The sequence below is a fragment of the Thunnus albacares genome, chromosome 4, assembly GCF_914725855.1.
Source record: "Thunnus albacares chromosome 4, fThuAlb1.1, whole genome shotgun sequence".
NCBI classification, from domain to species: domain Eukaryota; kingdom Metazoa; phylum Chordata; class Actinopteri; order Scombriformes; family Scombridae; genus Thunnus; species Thunnus albacares.
Window position 1 is genome coordinate 30,194,285 of NC_058109.1, and position 15,186 is coordinate 30,209,470.

A 15,186-nucleotide genomic window follows, 5' to 3' on the forward strand; every position below is an offset into this window, starting at 1 on the left:
CAGAATAATAGTCCGATATAATATTCTGTCAGAAAACAAAGTCAGGTTTGCCAAAGCACTGTAACATTTGTTGAAGTGCAGAGTTTTCAGTCTGTCTCCATTTTTTCTGACTATCCTCACTTGCCACCGGTCAATGCTGCAAAGCTACTCAAGCTGCGGCACCAATTCAGCCGCCTATCATGACACTAGTTTTCTTCCAAATATACTGATATTTTAAAGCATTTAGTAGTGTGATATTTTAGCGTCTGCTTTTCGTAAAATTAGCATAAAATGGTAGGCGGAGTGTTTTGGGAAACCCACATTTGACTGTTCTTGAAGGCACCACCACCAATATAGCCTGTAGTTCTTCCTTGCCCCCAACTACGTCAATGGATATGTCAAATGACACTGCTGGTGCCGGAAGAACAGATTTTGCAGCTGAGCCCCAGAGACACTGGGAACATCAGCAACAACTGCAAGTGTTTTTCACACTACATCCCTAATTTGTATAGCTAAAGATTAGGTTGAAAATTGACAAAACAGTTTAAATAGTTCAAAATGAAATATCATGCATTCTGCCTGATCCTGCTTCTGTTTAATCTCCCTTAGACACACCACTGACTCGTCTTTCATTGAGAACACAAATCAACACAAAAGAAGCTCAAAATTTAAAAATATGTCTACCCTAAGGCCTTCAAATTTGCAAACCATGCCAGTGAGTAAGAGGTTGCCATTATATATTTTGACTGAAACTGTCACTGCATCTGTTTAAAAAAAACCACAAGACATCTTAATTACAGCCAATTAACAACATGTGATAAAGCTCCATTTGGCAAATGAATGGCAAGACAGAGAAGCTTTTTGTTTACGCAGTACAGTCAAGCCTGGCTTTGTGTGGCCAGGCAGGGGGTAGAAAAGAAAAGAAGGCAGGGAGCGAAGCGAGGGCCTGGGCACTTCAAGCTGCCACCATCCACCTATAGGCTTGTTAGTTGTGTCTGGGGATTTGGGGCCAGCTCCGTTTGCTGTATGGGACGGCGCTCAGGGGCACACTGTAGGCCACAGGCCATGACAAACCATGTGTGTGTATAACCCAGATGCTATGAAGAGGAGGAGGTCAGAGCTGGGGAAGCGTGGGGGACAGAGGCTGCCGTGTCAGCCAGCAGCTCTGTCTGCCGTGTCAAAATGTTGCCCCGAGGGATTGTGGGAGCCCAGATTTGCAGAGACATTTCTTAGAAGCAGCATAAAGAGCCTGTGTCATTAGATTTCAATATCATAGCCAAGTGATGGAAAATATGAATGGCCACTGTGGACATCTCCACAGGCGTCCAAATGAAACAAAGAGAAAGCAAGAGAGATGAAGCAGAGGAGGGGGAGGGGAGGAGACACCACCGGTGAGGGGCTGTAATGAGCCTTGAGGCAAATGAGGGGGTGGAACTATTAAAGGAACAAAAAAAAAAAAAAAAACCAGCATCATTTTAAATTGTTCTTCTGATAATGTATATTCTGCAGCGCTCATAATGTGTCTGAATATATATATATATATATATATATATATATATATATATGAAAAGGGTTGCAGATTTAAAACTGAGGAGCCAAGTAAGAGATATTTTAAAGAATCCACGTGATTATGCTTTATGTCCTTTATAGATGATCTGTCATTCAACAAATCATCATAGTTCACTCATAGTTCACTGGAAATGACAACAGCACCAATTGTTATCATTCAGACTCATTCTGGGAAGCACATTGTCCTTACTCTGTAAATACATATGAATAACAGCCCTTATAGGGAAACTATAAATAAATCAAGACCATCATCTGTTCAATTTCCATCCATAATTGTGAATGATGCCTAAGGGAGAATGTGTGGGGAACCTGGAAAAAGTCACAGTTCACGTTGAGCCTCTCGACACAGGAGGTTGTAAGGTAAATTTCCACATCAACTGAAATGGAAGTTGACATTAAACACTGTGATTTGTCCCATTTTGCTCTACATCCTGTTTGTGAAAAATGAGAAAGCAGTTCTCTTTGTTCTCAGAAATCTTGTTGGCACGTGGTATCTGATGTTAAATTGTCTGACACCAGTAATATATGTATATAAGTGTATTAGCCTGGTTTAATCTGATACCAGAAATAGTGCCCTGGAGTCCCTGCAAGGATTATAGCTCCCTTCAATTAAACCAATATATTAACATAATATATAGACACACTGAAGTGTGTCTATACAAATCAATTTTGCAGCTACAATCTGCAATTAGTGGAGTTTTGGCAGTTAATAGATACATTTAGATGATATAAGACCCTCTGGCATATCACTCTCAATCTAATTTACTAACTAGATAATCGGATCCATTACATGGCCATATCTGAGCAGACAACACATGCCTGAGAAATCACAACTGATGCATCGGTGCTGTATGTTGAAAACTGCCCTCTAGTAGATGCTGTACAGACACACTGCAACCAGTGTGGCTCGAGTAGACATCACTTTGAAACAAAGAGAGTGGTCTCAGAGGATTACTTGCCACCGCCCTGTCAGTAATAAGCCACCAATATGGCAGAAAACCTCTATTTTTGTCCTGCTGTATGAATACAAAAGCTCTCGGTAAGCCGAACACTCTCAAAGGTTCCAGCTCTGTCAGAGTGATTTCAAGAGGTGCCATGATTTAAAGGGAGGGTGAGTTCGGTGGGAGTCAAATGGGGATTTATAAGTTGGTAGAGCTTGTAGAGCAAAGAGCCTCAAAATAGGGCATCTGTTCCTGCTTGACTGCAGCTAGAACGTCTAATTCCATACTTCTACTGTTTACACCATCTCATATTCTGAAACAGCTGCTACAATGCAGATGGAAAACATGTCTCATAGCTTTTCAATATTTTATTGCTTAGAATAGACACCACATGTGAACAAATTAAGTTTTTAACAATGCAAATGTTCTCAGAGGAAGAGTTGCTGTCGAGGCAGAAAAAGAGCTCTCTTTTCATAGTTAAGTAACAGACCTAGATCCAACGAAAAAGGGTAAGAGATGAGGCAACTACTGGAAAAATACCATAAGATCAGGCTGAACACTGAAACTTAAAGCTGCACTAATTAATAGTTTTATACTGAGAATGGGTCAAATAAATACATGTAAAAGGTTTCACTTGCAATGAAAAACCTATAGAGAATTATCACCTGATTCTGCAGTTCCCCTCTCCTCTAAGGAGATTTTTAGCATCTTTCAGCTGGTTGATTTGGTTTTGCAGTCCTTAACTTTACTGTTTTGGTTCACTCTCACTGCTCTCATCACCTTTGTTTCCAACCTCAGCAGGCAGCTGGTTTTAGCAAAAAGGCTCATCTCACTGTACACTACCTGACCAGCACTAAACAGCAGACAGACAAAGTTAGTGACTAATCTAAAAATCTAGCTAGCAGCTAAAGAGACAGATTATTTTATCAGGGATTGGTAAAGACCAAAACAGAGCTAAAGGGAGAATATTGGATATTGGACTTAACATTCATCAGGTGGCCAGAAACACAACACAAAAAGGACAGCTAATTATGCTCTCTGGTGGATATGTAAATAGTCTCAAAAGTTGCTCTTTATCAGCAGCATGCCACTCTCGTGTGTTCTTATCTCTACTTTTTGTTTCTTCAACAGCTGCCCTCTAATAGGCTCATATTATATTAGCCCTCTTAAAGTTTGGCAACCAATCAAAATGATGTGACCTGTGACCATGGCAATAAGCTGGCAAAAAAAAAATCATTAAAACTGCATTGACTTTACAATACATCCATTTCTGCATAGTGTATATTCAAAAGTACACATTTTCAAGAATGTAGATAGTAGTAGTATTAAGTGATTTAATTTAATTTAATTTGTGTGTTATGCTGTGTCTAATTACCGATGCTCCTTGATCATGATGGCAGCCTTACAGTAGTTTGAGACTCTGCATTCAGATTACTGTCACCCAGATGAACTGTAAAGCTGCATCTCTGTGGAATTGGTATTACCAGGGGATTGCAGTAATTGCCTTTTAACCATCCACACAAATCATCAGTCATCTGGACAGTTAAATAAATTACAGGGGGGAACATGCTAATCAAGGGATGTGCCACATAATGTCAACCACAGTGCAACAAAAAACTGAATTCTCAGCTTCATATCACTTTGAGTTTAATCAAAAGAGAAATTTATACAGCAACCAAAATAAGTGTTACAGATTTCTGCAATACTAAATGCAGAGAAATAACTGTGAATGTATTTTCACAAACGTTAACACCACCATTCATTTTCCTCAGTCTAACAACCCCTGCCGTCCCCTGGGGACACTGAGTATTATCTTTCCTCCCAGTGTGCTTGACACCTGTTACAACTGTGCCCTGTGCACCACCTCCATATCAGCTTTCTATCCAAGTCCCTCCACAGTATCACCAAACACTGGCCTGACATCATTCATTGCTGGCCAATGACTGACTATGACTAAAAGGGCTAATGTTGATAATGGACACCTAAACGTTGTTGTCTTGAGAGGGCATGCTTCTGTAAATGTGACCAATCCAGTTATATGAGACATGTTCTGTTGCTGTTACAAAAGAGTACAGTACAATATGTGAAAGGATGTACTTACTCATATGACAACCCATGTATTTCAAAAGGAAGTAGCCAAGCCTCCTAATAGCACAATGCAACCTTGAAAAGACCTCTAGATCAAACACAGCCTTTTTCTGTTGAATTACAGGGTTTCCTCTGACACATTTTCCTCGTCATTGTATCACCAAACACTTCCATGTTTCCTCCATGTTGCTGGTTAACATGCTGTCTCTCCCCCCCAGCCCTCTGTCCCTGTCACAGAGTGGCCTGTCTGAGTGGACCAGCGGGGTGCTTGGTTTCGGTCCATGGGGCAGGTGATAATGACTCCCCTCCCTGCCTCTCCTTCTCATCTCAAGCTGCAGTGGTGAAGGTGACTGCAGCTGGATGATTTCTTTCTTTCTAAACTGCAGGGGATAGGAGTCGGAGGGGTGAGCTGTGTCTGGGATACAGTGTATGTGTGTGTGTGTGTGTGTGTGTGTGTTATCTGTACTGGACTAGGTGGGGGTTTTGGTTTCCAGTATGAAGCCAGTAAAAGAGGAGGCTCACATAACACTCCATTAATGATGAATACTAAGGTTTAGTGGGTGAGCGTCTATACAGCCTCCATCTTCATTGTCTACCACACAGCAACCTCATGACGCCCAAAGCATAAATCCACTATTTCAATTCAGTTCAATAGGTTTTACTGGCAAGACATTTGAGATGCGTTGCCAAAGCACAATTATGATTATGAAAGACAATGTCACGGAATGAAATTAGCAAAAATAATGTGAATAAAATAGACAGCAATTAATCTATAAATAACAAAATGAAAACACAAAAGGAGATGGAGGAGGTAAGTAGAATATGGTAAGTATAAGTATATTTATAAACGGCTATCTATCCTACTGGTTGGCTCTTTTATTCTGGCAGGAGGTGACATATCTAACAGCCAAACTTCTTTTCCCTCAGAAAAAGAAGTAATATCTCCATTTCTGTCAGACAGGAATTCAGGGCAATTTTTTTTCAGATTTTGGAAAGAATTCCTCCCTAACATTTCTGTAGTTTTGACATTCTGTTAGAAAGTGCAATTCTGTCAACACAATGGCAGCACAGCCTGTCCTCTCTGGGCAGCCAGGTCTGCCTGTGTCTGCACTTCTCTATTGCCAGACTATGGTCACACAGTCTGTACATTGTCAGTCTCAGTTTTTCTCAGGTTCTTATCAGTTACTGTGGTTAGGTAGTCTGCCACAGTACACTGTCTGTTTAGGGAAAAATATGTTTCTAGTTTATATTTTGAGTTTTCCAGTGATGTATTCCTCTTTTTTTTAGTTATAATTTGATTAAGTCTAGTCTTCTGAGGGATAGTGTAACTGCTCTGACACTGGCTGGGGTTTGTGATGTCAGAAGATGAAATGTCTGCCGGTCTCAGGACCAGTTGGCTGAGGGGACTCAGGGTTGCTCTTTTTAATATGGCTTCAGAATTTGATAAATCTTTTTTGAATACTTAGAAGTAAAGGATATTGGCCTAATTCAGCCCTGCATGCAGAGTTTGAGGTTTTTCTTTGTCCAGGCTCTGCTGAAGACTTTCTTTAGCAGGAGGCAGTATCACCATGTCATCTGCATAAAACACCCTTGATTTCTGTGTCTTGAAGAGTGAGACCAGGTGCTGGTGACTGATCTAATAACAATTCCAATTCATTAATATACATATTGAAGAGGGTGGGGCTGAGGTTGCAGCCTTGCTTCACCCCTGTACCCTGTGGGAAGAAGTCTGTCTGTTTATCTCCAATTCTGACAGCCAATTTGTTATTTTCATATATTGATTTAATTCCCTCATATACCACTTATTATTAGTTTAAAAATTAATCCCTCACACCAGACTGAATCGAAAGCTTTTTGGAAATCAACAAAGCATGCATGAATTGTGACTTTATTTTGATTGACATATTTATCATTTAGTGTGTGTAGGCTGTTCTTTAATTTGGAAGGAATTCAATCTGACTTTTGCTTCAGACACTCGATGGGGAAGTCTATATAAAAATAACTTCCCCAGGTTACTACTTACAGATGCCTCTGAACTGTCTTCCAGTTCCAATTCTGTGATATGGCAACCCAGTGGGCTCTGATCATTCTTAATAGCTCTTTAAAGATCTTTCAGTTTTTATGAAATCTGCTCTTGAGCTTAATTCTTTGGAGGTTTTCTATAGAGATCTTCCAAAATTTTCCATCTATGTTCATTTTGAATGGACTGTTCATTGTAGCATGTCTTGGTAAATGAGTTCTTTTTTCCCAGAATTCATTTGACCACAGACTTGTCAATTAATTGTAATTGCTTTTGTCGATATTGTTCTATTTTTGTTCTCAGAGTGTCTCAAACAAAACGTTTTAGAGTCTCACAGTAACTAAGGCAGAGTTCATGGCTGTCTGGATTCCTGTGTTTTTAGTTTGAGACTTTTCTTAATGTCTTCCTAATGGTTTTGCAGTCTGTATCAAACCACCTTTTCCTGTTCATTTTCTTTGGTTGTTTTGTTTTACATTTTAAGTTTGATAATGAGGTTAAACGATCAAATATGTAGTTAATGTTTACCAGACACAGCTCTACACCGTCTGTAACAATACAACTTTAAACAAACCAATCCAAACAAAATTAACTCATCAGGCCAGGTTTGAAAAAAACAAGAAAAATCTAGCACAACAGGAAATTACTTAGGGCTTGAGAGACTGAGGTGGGGGGTTGTGAGACTGAGTACATCACATATTCACACAAGTCTCCAGCGTGTCTCTTTACTGTGCCTCCATCCCTTCTGGCACTTACCATGTGAAACACTCGCTTGGGGTTTTAAGCGTTGAGTAGTATTGATCACTGTGGATCCAAGACTGTAAGGTACGCCTGCAGTGGGAGCATGTTTTTTTTTTCCCCCAGACTCGACACCATGTACCTCTCTATTTGCGCCTGAGACGGTAATAATAGCAGCTCAAGCCCTATTGGTCCATCCTCCTCTCCTCCTTTACCTTATACACACTTGCGGTGTAGGGAGTCTCATTCTGGTCATTACCATTCAGTGCTTTCAAACATCCCCTCTACATCATCACCTCACCGCTCTCCTGGTGTGTGTGTGTGTGTGTGTGTGTGTGTGTGTGTGTGTAAGTGCATGTGATCTGTGTGTGCCTGTGTAGTGTGTATTTAAGAGGAAAATAGCAAGAAATGGAGAGTGATCACAAGAGGGGGATGAATGGATGGATATGGATGGAGAGCAGCACACAAACCGCATAATTACAGGAAAGGCCATCCCCTTTCCATCTTTCCAAAACCTCCTATAGGCAAGCCAACAGCAGCACAGACAGAGAAAAAGGTGGTGGAGGGCTTCGCTTTGTTGTTATTTTCATTTTCTCAGCCTCACAGCAATTACATCCCAGTCTGAGAGACACATGAGGAGGAGGAGGAGGAGGAGGCAAAACACAAACAAAAAGAGGGGTATTCAGCTCTGGAGTGTGATGCTGCATAGATCTGTTGGGTTCACTGCCCGAGGATGTGGTTGAACTCACCAGGAGGCAGGTGCCCCCCCTGCTTGGATCCAGTACCAGATCTACATTTCACCTGCCCACCTGCACAGTAGCATACAGTATTTTGATTTTGGAAGGCGTATGAATACTGAGACCTGGGTAAACTATAAGAAATCTAGATGGTGACCATCTGAACAGAAACAACAACTGCTCTTGATATAAATCTTTAAAAAAACACAATTAAATTTTTGTTCCTTAAAAACTGTCCTCTTCTGTTTTAACCTTAATCTTTGTCTTATCTCACTCTCACTGTAATTTTCAGGTGTCAGGTGCCCAAATGAAAATTGAATTTTTCTTGCTTTAATCATTCCTTCTGTTAATACTACACATTCAGAGATCCTTTCCTAATGCACTTTCAATGTAAGTGATGGGGGACAACACCCCTACTTCTGTCCAAAAATATTTGGAGATAATATGAGGCTTCAGCCGTCCACATTAGTCAAATAAAGTCAATATCTTTCTAGGGCAAAATTCCCTCTTTTTGATCCTTCCACTGCAGCTGAACAGGAAAACACTTTGTCGAGACACAAAGAGTGATTTTTTTACTAAAAAGACCGTAACTGTGGAAGATATCCACTTCATTTGACTAACTCAGACGGATGAAGCCTCATGTTATCTTCAGATAAATGTTTAAATCATTTTTTTGCTTAAAATGAAGACAGTGGATTATGTCCCCCATCACTTACATTGTAAGTGCATTTGGAGAGGATCTTCTAATGGTCAGTAATGGCCATTAGATTGGTCCTTGGAGGAATGATTACAGCAGGAAAAACCTGTTTCATTGTTCATCAGGGCACCTGACTATCGTTTGAGGACAGACTTGAAAAATTGTGAAGCTATCTTTTAAGGCAAAAGTATTAGCTGTTCTAAAAAATCCTGCCATGGTAGCAGGCAGCGGGATGCAATTAATCATACATGGGGATAGAACAATGCACACTTTTGGAAGTCTCTGAAAGAGGGAGTAGAGTGATGAATGAATTAGGGGAGCTTGAGAAAGAAGTTCAAACCTACTTTTTCACCTTCTCACACCCGAACAATCACTGAGAGAAGTAGGTGTGAATGCCAGATATAAATATTCAAACACAGCATGAGAACATTAATTACATGTTATTGTTACTGTGACTCTCACCTATCAATGATATCCACCAACACTGTCTTTAAATGAATCTTTGCAACTTTTTAGCAATCTGCTGTCAAAACATGTGACCTTTCAAGGTATGGTTCAATATTTGGGGAACAACGTGAATTTGCTTTCTTGTCTAGACAAATGAGAAAATTGATTCAACTCTCATCTCTGTCGAGTAAATTATCAGGCTAACGTCAGCAGCTAGTTAGCTTAGTTTGGTATAAAGACTGAAAATGGAGGGAAACAGCTAGCCTGGCTGTGTTGAAGTCTCAGCTGGTTGACTGGCATGTAACACCACTGTAACACCACAAGTTATCATTTTTACACTTTGGGTTTTGTATGTATCAAAGAAAGAAAGATATACAGTGTTAATTAGTGAGCTTTAGAGCTTCTGTTAGGTGTATTTCATTAACGTCAGGAAGAGGCTAGCTGTTTCACCCTGCTTCAAGTCTTTGTGCTATGCTAACCGGCTACTGGCAATATTCACCATACAGCCATGAGAGTGGTATCACCCTTCTTATCTGACTCTTGAAGCAAAAAGCAAGTAAGCATCTTTCCTAAGATAAACTTTAACTCCCAGGAAGCTTAAAGTGTCCCACACGAACAACGATTTCACCATAGTAGAAGGAATCTCTTACACTTGAGCCACTCCACAGGCAGAGGTCAGTTTTCACAGAAAAGGACAAATTGTAAACAGTTGAAAACAGTTCAATGAACCCAAAGAAGATACTGGAGCACACAATTCACTTTAGCAATTTATTAAGGTGCAAACGACTAACATTTTGACATGCACTATGTCTTCATCCTATATATACACAGAATAATCACTCATTGGTTAATAAGGATGGGAGGTACTCAATCAATAAACCAATCCATTGACAGCACTTATTCGAAAAGGGGGGTGTTACATTGTGAAACACCAATTAAGAAGTGGCCCATTGAACTGTTTGTTACAATGATTTCACCATCTTCAGTTTGTTATTTCACTAAATAAAGTAAGTTTCAATGTAGTTTGTCGAAAATCATCCAAAATCATTCAAAAGACTAAAGAATAATTCTTGGCATTAACATACAAGCAGCTTCCTGCTGTCTGTGATTTTAGACATTTTGGGTTGAATTGCGCCATATTGTTTTAGTGACAATTCACTTAACTAAAATATAAAAGAGGAAGTTGCATATAACTGCTACATATTAACACCTTGAAACCAGGATCAGAGGTCGCTATTGAAGAAATGAAGCAGGAGTAGCTTAAAGGATAAATGATGACATATCACCAGCCCAATTTGTTTCACCTAATTTATATAGGTTGTCGTACTAGTATAAACCACGCACAGTTGGAATTGTGATTAATTTCCCACAAACCTTCCCCTGGGACAGAAGGTTTTTACTCTGAAGTGCCCCAGTCAATAACCACTAATACACATGGACAACTTATAAATCCATCCTTCTGTCCGTTCTTTAAATAATTCATAAGGAGGTGGGCTTGAGCACTGCATTTTGATGGGAGTTTGTCCACAAGCTGCTACGTGTCTGTCCTTAAACAGATTGGAGCTTATTTTAATGCAATCTCTTTCATCTAAGTGACATGGAAACCATCTCCCAGAGGAATTACCAACCAGCTGAGAGCCACTCTCCAGGGCTGATTATGAGTGTTTTCTGCTGTATTCTGATGGGAAATAAACACATCAACCAACCTCTGAACATCATTTTTCACTACATATCCACATGAAAGGACCAAATCCCTCAAAAATCAAAGAAAAGACAACAGTATATTTGTCTCATAAAACTGTTTGCACGTGGTATTTCTTGTAAATTTTGAAACACACAATCAGCATGGACTGTTTCACAATGTGTCTCTGCTTTCCACATGAAACTCAAGACCAGACTCTTTGTTTCACACAGGATGTCATTTCTGAGGGCACAAAGCAGACATGAAACAAGGAAAAGAGATGTGGTGTCTGCACACCGCTGAGCTGGTCTGCAGCCAATGAGGAACAGATTCTTGTTGGTACAACTTTCGGTGTGAACTGTGTTTGCTGTGATTATGCTACGGAAAGCTCTAGAAGCACTGAGGACATTTACAGCAAATGCAGGAGAACTGAGAGATTTGTGATAAAAGTTTTAGGACTAAATCACTTTATTAAACATCCACAACAAGCAAGGCCCCAGCCTCTTCACTCAGATGTCCCCTCTGGATGGGGTCTGAATTGACATCTCTAAGCTTATAGATTACTGCTGACCCACAAACACATTAGCTGGAAAATAGTCCTGTGCCTGACCCTGAATTAGGCCTCCAGCAGCAAGCCTGTTTACATATATATTAAAGTGCTAATGCACAAGATCCATATTTTGTTCGATTCTGACAACAGCTACTCTTTTCTCAGTGATGTGACATATTTTTACTTGGATATTATTTAAGTTAAAGGTGTACTCTGCTGATTTTACACATGAAGTTTAGTTTACTCGCCATGAGGAGTCCTACTCATCCTGTGAGTTGAATAATGTCTGCTGTAGCCCTAGAAAGAGGGCTCCAAAGTCTTACTCTGATGATGTCACCGGGGTTATACTGCAGGATCCAGTGTTTTTGAAACTTATCTCCTGGTAGGGACTAAAAGTTAGGATTTCTCGGCCACTACTGCATTCATTTTGACTGTTCTTTTTAAAATCTGTCTATTGTGAGTACCCCAACTTTATGGGAGTGCAACACGAAATCACTAGAGAAGCCCTGTAAGTTTCTGTGAGTAATATGTTTAAATGTCTGCCTCTTTTCACCTATAGGACTTTTTTCCCAGAAAAAAAGCTACCAAACACCAAATGTAAAAGCTTCATTAACTTGGTTGAATGTATTCATACAAGTATGTACACCGATACTGTTACATGCACGAGGAAGTGCTCTGACTTAACTTCCAAGGATTCCATTAACATTCTCATCCGTCACATGCCAGACTTTAATAAATAGTTTGGCCTATCTGTACAGACAAAATCTGTACTCAGAACCAGTCTGGCAGGAACTTGTTTTCAAGCAGAAGTGTTGAATTGGATGAACCTGCATGACAACAGTATCACATAGCCTAGCTGACAAATGCTCTCATTCAGATGTGTGCACAGAACATGATAATGACAATGTGTGGGAAAGAAACAGAAAAATGCTGATGAACAACTTTTAACACAAAACAGGGGCTTTGAGGAGAGGTGGGAACACCTCATCGACACAGGTCACACACTCCATGTTGACTGGATGTGGTGTTTAATCTTGTTTACCCTTTCAAACACTGCCTTGTACAGATAAGGCTGATAATGGACCCTGATTGGTAAATATCTGTGCCGAGCTGAGCAGCAGCGTTGGAATATTCTGTGACGGTTAATAGCTTTATTGAATTGGAAGTGCTGACCCCATTAAAAGCAGCTGAACATCCTAGACTAAAGTCAACACAAAGCCGCGCTGCCTTTGCAGTTTGTGTGTGTGTGTCAGAAAGAGAGAAAGCACATGTTGCTCTCATGAGGCACAAATTCAATATTGTCACCTACGCAAACCAGCCCTGTGCCTTTGTTCTGTGTCACTCACACACCTCCTGCCACTAAGCTTCCTCATGCCAGGCCTGCTGTGTCACAACAAATGAATGAGAGAGAAAAAGAAGAAGGCCTTTCACTTTGTCGAACCAGTTATATATATATATATGTATTTTAAAGCTCTGCTGTAAAGTTTTCATTCTACTTTTTGGCCTCCCCAGCACCACACACTCCTATTTCTCATGGTTTGAGGTGACACAAGACTCATACAGGATATCACATGCCTGCCTCCCCATTGTTTGTTTTGTCCAGGAAACAGGATATTCACACAGAGCTGACCGGCTGACCACATGAACCAGAGCAGAAAGTATGTCCATTTTTACTGAAAAAACAGTACAGGCTCTTATTTTTCTCTCATCCTCTCTGCATAAGGTGCATCACAGGTATCACTGAAGTCTCCACAAGTTCCTGTCAGTGTGCTTAAACTGTCCCAAAAAAAGAAAACAAAATATACAAAATACACGTTTCTGACCAGCAAAGCACTCATGTTTACATGTCAACAATTCAACACCCAGCTGACATTCAGTCACCAGACTTCACATAAAAGACATTCAGACTACATGCCAGTTAAAGGGAGGCGTGGATCCGTTTGTATCATCAAACAGAGCAAGTGAACGTGTCTTGCACTGATGTAGGCTAGTGATGAATAAGCACGCTTTCTCCACAGGAATGATACATAGGCTATAAAAGATCAAAAGTCTACAAATAACGCACAGAGAAATGTTTAAAGTACAAAATAAGAGAAAAGTGTGTAAGTTACTGTAAATAAAGATAACAAAACGCGTGTGGTAGCCACAAACGCTGTTACAGGTGAGCAAACAGTCGTATATTGTTTTACGGTTAAACTTTATCCCGAATAAGCTCCAATGAGCTGTGTTTATATGATAATCAGACGTTTCTCACCTTGTGTCTTTTGTTGTGATCTGATCGCTCCCACTTATTGTCTGAGCGCTGAGGGTCTCCGCCGGCACCGGGTCAGTTAAATAAATCCTCCCCTCCCCTTAAAAGCCGAGGCTCACACAGAATAAAATATTTATTAGAATGAATGACGAGTTGGTTCTGTAGAGTTAATCAGAGATCGGGGTGAAAAGTCCAGGAAAAGAAGCGGCTGCCTGTTCGGCATATAATAACCTTGTCTCTCACTCCACACAGGCAGTCCCATCCATTCACACTCCCCGCCTCCTCCTCTCCGCTACCTCCACACATTCAGGATGGGACAGACGAATTTCCCTCTGCCGCTGCCTCAGCGCACGGCTGTTGGCCAATGGAGGAGCGCTCTCTGCTGCGTAAACACACTACTGCTCAGTGCAAATGAAAGTGTAAACATTAAATTGTGGATCAGAATAATTTGAGGTCTGTGTTTGCGAAGGGCAATTTTAGGCTATATGATTGGTAGGAAATGTGCCTCTTTCACATGAATATGCAAACTATATGTGGTCTGTCTTCATCCATTTGTTGAATTATCTTCTCTGAACTGTCTATGCTCTTCATAAGACAGGCGCATAATGTGTACCTGAGGCCCATTGTGGGATAATTTGTCAGAGGTCAGACCAGTTTCAGTCTAATAAAGTATTCTTTGTTTTCCATTGTTTAATTAGTCAAAAAATACGTCCCAGGAAGGAATTGGGTAGTGTAACGGCACCATTCATAAAACCTGTGATTAAAGGACAGGCTCACAATTTTTCAAGTCTTTCTTAAAACAGTAGTCAGGTGCCCAGATGAACATTGAAACATGTTTTTCTTGCTGTAATCATTCCTCCTGTTCATTAGAAGATCCTTCATAATGCACTTACAATGTAAGTGATGGGGGCCAAAATTCACAGTCCTCCTTCTGTGCAAAAATGTATTTAAAAGTTTATCTGAAGCTAATATGAAGCTTCAGCGTCCAAATGAGTCAAATCAAGTAGATATCTTTCAACGTTAGTCTTTTTAGTGCCAAAGTTCCTCTTTTTGTTACTATTCTTCCACCACAGCTCAACAGGGAAACACTGTCTGAGGAAACACAAAGAGGGAATTTGATGCTAAAACGACTATAAATGTGACAGATATCCACTTGATATGACTAACTCAGACTGCTGAACACTCATATAAGATTCAGATAAACCATTAAATGCATTTTTGCACAAAATGACTGTGTGGGCACACTGTGGATTTTGGCCTCCATCACTTACATTGTAAGAGTATTTGAAGAGGATCTTTTAATAGCCAGTATGAACAGGGGGGATGATTACAGCAAGGAAAACCTCTTTCAGTGTTCATATGAACACCTGACTGTTGTTTTAAGACAGACTTGAAAAATTATGAACCTGTCCTTTAACATAGTATAAAGTATTCTTAAAGCTGCACTGATCAACATTTTCATATTATAAATGGATCAAATTACTATGTCTA

General features: G+C 40.1%; 1 protein-coding gene across 4 annotated transcripts in view; it reads right to left on the reverse strand.

Annotated features, from left to right (window-relative positions):
- The window catches only part of frmd4ba (FERM domain containing 4Ba), a 48,330-nt gene extending 34,404 nt beyond the window's left edge, over positions 1 to 13,926 (reverse strand). For 2 of the 4 annotated variants that reach the window (XM_044349218.1, XM_044349219.1), the window contains exon 1: positions 13,699 to 13,926. The gene's annotated coding sequence lies outside the window, so the exon portion shown is untranslated. The remainder of the gene's footprint in view (positions 1 to 13,698) is intronic. The other 2 variants (XM_044349220.1, XM_044349221.1) reach the window with 2 other exon arrangements.
- Positions 13,927 to 15,186: the final 1,260 nt, after the last annotated feature.